Source organism: Papio anubis, chromosome 6, assembly GCF_008728515.1.
Source record: "Papio anubis isolate 15944 chromosome 6, Panubis1.0, whole genome shotgun sequence".
NCBI lineage: Eukaryota > Metazoa > Chordata > Mammalia > Primates > Cercopithecidae > Papio > Papio anubis.
The window spans coordinates 120,814,058-120,820,306 of NC_044981.1; the positions used below are offsets into that span (position 1 = coordinate 120,814,058).

General features: G+C 39.0%; 1 pseudogene; it reads left to right on the top strand.

Moving 5' to 3' along the window:
* Nucleotides 1-832: 832 nt before the first annotated feature.
* On the top strand, nucleotides 833-2,987 carry LOC101018784 (annotated as a pseudogene).
* The last annotated feature ends 3,262 nt before the right edge of the window (nucleotides 2,988-6,249 follow it).

Consider the following 6,249-nt stretch of genomic DNA (forward strand, 5'->3'; position numbering starts at 1 on the left):
TAATAATGTAGTGACATTATTCAACAGCTTATCTTCAAAGGGCTCAAAGGCTGTAGATAACATGTTATCACACTCATCACAGCATTCTTATGAATTCTGAGGCTTTCTTTTCTTTTCTTTCTGTTTGAATTAAATAACTCCAGCATAGGGTGTTGAGAATGAAAATACTTCATTTTGGAAGCATTAAGAAGAGCACAGTTAAATATTTCCTTAAAGTATAAAATGGAAAATTTGAATTTTTAAGATGTTATCAAAAGTTTCACAGACATTTAATTCAAAAAGATATTCCAGTTAATCTAATTCAACTTCTGTCAGAAAGCAGAATAACCCTTCCCATTATTCCATATATAGTATCACTCTGTGTCCTTAAGTTCTTCTGTGTAACTAAATAGTATCTTCTGGAATAAAGTATTTCTACTTCCCTAAAATACCTTTTTAGAATTGAGTTGAAATTGATCTAAATGTAAATTTCACTTTCAGCTGTCATTTTTCACCATAGAACGATACATGATCTCTGTTACAGTAAGTAGTCAGGCAAGGGACGCCCCCCCACCACCAACTAGGAATGTTAGGTGCCCATCAGGTGATAGTCAGGCGGTTGCTAACTGTCTCTCTCAAATAATAACTGGTTGCAGCCAGTACCAAGGAAAGGCATTGTCCCCATAGGTAGAAAATACCTGAAACAGGCCAGGCGTGCTGGCTCACTTCTGTAATCTTAGCATTTTGGGAGGCCGAGACAGGCGGATCACCTGAGGTTAGGACAAGACCAGTCTGGCCAATGTGGTGAAACCCCGCCTCTACTAAAATACAAAAATTAGCCGGGCATGATGGCGGCTGCCTGTAATCCAAGCTCCTAGGGAGGTTGAGATGGGAGAATCACTTGAACCCTGGAGACAGTGTTTGCAGTGAGCCGAGATCAAATCACTGCCCTCTATCCTGGGCAGCTGAGTGAGACGCCATCTCAAAAAAAAAAAAAAAAAGAAAAAAAAAGAAAAAAAAAAAGAAAAGGCCTGAAACTAGTGATAAGCAGCTTCTGGATAAGATGCCAGGAGTTGAGTGGGTGTGCTCAAGCATGTGCATTAAAAGGTAAAATAGCGGAGTTTAACAGGTACGTGACCTTCCAGGGGCATTCCACTGGTAATGGAAGAATGCCTCAAGTGAACATGCATACAACTCCACTAAACACACTGTGCATGCTCCCCTCCACATGTGCATTCCCTCCACAAGGCCATTGCACATGTGGACAACCCACCCCACGGGAAGAATCAGGGGAGAAGGGACACAAGATCCTGGAAGTATGCTGACATCTAAAACCCCCAAGTCAAAAGGTCAAATCCCACGCTTGTCCTCCAAGATGTCCACTTGGCCGTCTTCCAAATGTACTTTACTTTCTTTTCATTTTTGCTCTAAAGCTTGTTAATAAACTTTCACTCCTTCTCTAAAGCTTGCCTTGGTCTCTTATTCAGTCTTATGCTCCTCCATCAAATTCTTTCTTCAGAGGAGGCAAGAATTGAGGTTGCTGCAGACCTGTAAGGATTCACCACTGGTAACTCAAATATGTGGCACCACTAACATATCTAGCCATAATCCCAGGATTGAAGCATTTCGGTGAGCAGATCCAGGCTTAATGACAGAGATGAACTGTGGAGGAATTTACAGTCTCTAGGTTTTTATAGACTACAAATAGCCAATATCTTTTGAGTATGGGGAAGGTTTTGAAAAAAGAATATTGCATTAAGATAATAAATTGGATTGGAAAGAGCTTGAATATAAACAAAAGTTTTACATAATAACCTAGAAAAAAAGACATAAATACCTGAACTAGTACAATAATAATAATGATTGAGCGACAGCCATTGCAGTACATTGAGCTCCATAGTGATAGCGCAGGGGCAAGTGAGAGCCAGACGGGCGCTGGGCGACTCGGTGCCTTGCTGAGGAAAAATAACTAAACATGGGCAAAGGAGATCCTAAGAAGCCGAGAGGCAAAATGTCATCATATGCATTTTTTGTGCTAACTTGTCGGGAGGAGCACAAGAAGCAGCACCCAGATGCTTCAGTCAACTTCTCAGAGTTTTCTCAGAAGTGCTCAGAGAGGTGGAAGACCATGTCTGCTAAAGAGAAAGGAAAATTTGAAGATATGGCAAAGGCAGACAGGCCCATTATGAAAGAGAAATGAAAACCTATATCCTTTCCAAAGGGGAGACAAAAAAGAAGTTCAAGGATCCCAATGCACCCAAGAGGCCTCCTTTGGCCTCTTCCTGTTCTGCTCTGAGTATCGCCCAAAAATCAAAGGAGAACATCCTGGCCTGTCCATTGGTGATGTTGCGAAGAAACTGGGAGAGATGTGGAATAATACTGCTGCAGATGACAAGTAGCCTTATGAAAAGAAGGCTGCGAAGCTGAAGGAAAAATACAAAAAGGATATTGCTGCATATTGAGCTAAAGGAAAGCCTGATGCAGCAAAAAAGGGAGTTTGTCAAGGCTGAAAAAAACAAGAAAAAGAAGGAAGAGGAGGAAGATGAAGAAGATGAAGAGGATGAGGAGGAATATGAAGATGAAGATGAAGAAGAAGAGGATGATGATGAATAAGTTGGTTCTAGCGCAGTTTTTTTTTCTTGTCTACAAACCATTGAACCCCCCTGTACACAACTCACTCTTTTTAAAGAAAAAAATTGAAATGTAAGGCTGTGTAAGATTTGTTTTTAAACTGCACAGTATCTTTTTTTTGTATAGTTAACACACTACCGAATATGTCTTTAGATAGCCCTGTCCTGGTGGTATTTTCAATAGCCACTAACCTTGCCTGGTACAGTATGGGGGTTGTAAATTGGCATGGAAATTTAAAGCAGGTTCTTGTTGGTGCACAGCACAAATTAGTTATATATGGGGATGGTGGTTTTTTCATTTTCAGTTGTCTCTGATGCAGCTTATACGAAATAATTGTTGTTCTATTAACTGAATACCACTCTGTAATTGCAAAAAAAGAAAAAAAAAAGTTGCAGCTGTTTTGTTAACATTCTGAATGCTTCTAAGTAAATACATTTATTTTAAATTGATATTGTTGTCCTTTTCATAGGTGTGAAATTTTTCTTCTTGAGGAGAAGTTAGTCTTTTGCTTTTGCCCATTTTGAATCACATGAATTATTACAGTGTTTTTCCTTTCATATAGTTAGCTAATAATAAGTTTTGTCTACACACCCTGCATACCATAATAGGGGTAAAGTTAAATTGAGATAGTTTTCATGCATAACTGAACATCCAAAATCTTGATCAGTTAAGAAAGTTCACATAGCCCACTTACATTTACAAACTGAAGAGTAATCAATCTACTCAAAGCATGGGATTATTAGAATCAAACATTTTGAAAGTCTGTCCTTGAAGGACTAATAGAAAAATATGTCCTAACCTTTTCATGAGGACTCTATTCTTTAACTGCCATTACCATGCAATGGCAGTTAAAGTTTGCAGTTCCCACATTAAAGAAGACCTGAAAATGTATCCCCAAAAGCATGAGCTTAAAATACAAGACTGCCATATTAAATTTTTTGTTGACATTAGTCTCAGCGAAGACTATGAAAATGCTGGCTGCAGATGTCTTTTCCCATTTATCTCAATATGGACTGCTCAGGAAACAAGACTTTCCATTACAAGTATTTTTAATTAATTGGGTCAGCTTTTAAAATGAAGATGCCACATTCAAAATAGGGTATATTTTCCTATATTATGGTTTGCCCCTTTATAAATCCAAGTAGATAGGAGGAAAGAAGACACTTAAACTTTGCATCTCAGTATGAATTATTCAATTTATTTGAATGATTTTTCTTTACAAAACAAACTCATTCATTAGTCATTATCTGCTTAGCAGTTTAGGGAACAATTTGGCAATTTTGTGGTTTTCGAGATTATCATTTTCTTAAAGTGCCAGTATTTTAAAATAGCATTCTTGTAATTTTACATGCTTTTGTGATGGAGTGCTGTTTTGTTATATAATTTTGACTTAGATTCTTTCCATTTGCATTGGTTTATGTAATTTCAGGAGGAATACTGAACATCTGAGTCCTGGACGATACTAATAAACTAATAATTGCAGAGGGTTTTTTTTTTTTAAAAATAATAATAATAATAATGATTGAGCAAAGGGGAGGGGTTTTGAATTTTTCAGAGTTAGTTTAGAAGATCTGGTGACTCATTAGATGTGGGGGAAGAGTAGTATCAAATTTTGAGCCTGATTGACATAAAAAATTATAATGATATCAATAGAATAACTCATTTACTCAATAGTTATCCCTCTAAGATAACAAACAAAAGCATATTCAATCCTTGTGAGGAATTACAGGGTTTGGTGCCACCCTTAAATACCTAAAAATGCAGGAGTGTGGTCCCAATTATATTCCCATTTTGTTCACCAATCTTGTCCCTACAAGACCAGAAAAATCGTGGTGGATGTCAGTGGTATCATCATCCCAGTCCAGTATATTCATGACCTCAAGAAAATAAAATTAGATGAGCAGAAATTGTCAAGTTGGTTGAAGGCCTTGGTAAGAAATATATTCTCCATAGAATGAGAGTTGAACCATAAAGACTTGGTTAAGTAGTTAAGGATCCAGTAGTTCTGGTATACCACGACATCTCTTCTAAAGTACAGGACAGATTTTTGCATCTTGCTCTACCACATGGTAAAGAAAATGCAATGCCTGACATGCTGCTAGGTCATTAAGACAACTTAATCCATACCAGAACTACAGTTCTGGCTCATACAAAAAGTGAAATGAAATGTCTTTCAATTCACCAGCTTCAGTGGTTTCCAGAGCAAGAAAGGCTTTGAATCAGTCTCAGGCTGTGGCTTATGTAACAGTACCACTTGATTCATATAAACACTGTCATGAAGAATACCCTATAATATTAACAGTATCTGAAGAAACACGCAGGAGTAGTTTTACAGCAAGCCCTATGTAGACTCCTCAGATTCTGAAGCAAGGCTGCGTAATTTTTAGTGAAAAATTATATGCCTTTTGTAAAAAAGCACCTGATATGCTGCTGAGTCTCAGTGGAGAATTGGAATGCCTGACCATGGTTCATGATATGACCATGAGGCCATAATTGCCCATTTCCATCTGCATTCAGTCAACTTCAACAAGTCACAAGATTGAGAGGCCCAGCAGCAACACATCGTAACATGGAAGTTGTTAATCTTAGTTCAGACATAACCATGGCTGGAAGAAATAAAACAGTTGCATCCCCATGTGACCCAGACATCCACCCTTCAGTTTATGCCTATGACCACATGGGATGCGCATCCCTTATGACCAGCTGATAGGGAAGGTGTGATAGTTAATATTGAGTGTCAACTTGATTGGATTGAAGGATGCAAGGTATTGTTCCTGGGTGTGTCTGTGAGGGTGTTGCCAAAGGAGATTAACATTTGAGTTAGTGGACTAGGAGAGGCAGCCCCACCCATGATCTGAGTGGGCACCATCTACTCAACTGCCAGTGTGGTTAGTATAAAAACAGGCAGTGGAACGTGGAAGGACTAGACAGGCTGTGTCTTCCGGCCTCCGTCTTTCTCCCGTGCTGGATGCTTCCTGCCCTCGAACGTCAGACTCCAAGTTCTTCAGCTTTTGGACTCTTGGACCTATACCAGTGGTTTGCCAGGTGCTCTTGGGCCTTCAGCCACAAACTGAAGGCTGCACCATCGGCTTCCCTACTTTTGAGGTTTTGGGGCTTGGACTGGCTTCCTCGCTCCTTAGTTTGCAGACGGCCTATTGTGGGACTTCACCTTGTGATTGTGTGAGTCAATACTCCTTAATAAACTCTCTTATATATATATATCTATCCTATTTATCCTGTCCTTCTAGATAACCCTGACTAATACAGAAGGAAATTTTAAAAAGTTTGGTTCACAGATGGTTCAGTTCATTATGTGTGTGCAAGCTAAAAACTGAAGTTGCACTTTGGTTCCACTCAGGGGTAGTTCTGAAAGACAGAAGTAAGAGGAAATCCTCCTCAAAGGCATTACGGATGGTGAATTTGATTGTCAATTTTGGGCAGAAGAGTAGACAGCTGAGAGTACAATCATGAGTGAAAGCAATTGCTCTGGTTGTTTGGTCTGGCGACATGAAAAGAAAAGATTGGAAAATCAGAGGCAAGGAGGTATGGACTATAGGCATGTGGACTGATCTGCTGGCAAGGAATGCAATGTACAACATCTCATTGTCTACTAGGTAGTATTCATCTCAGAAGGGATTC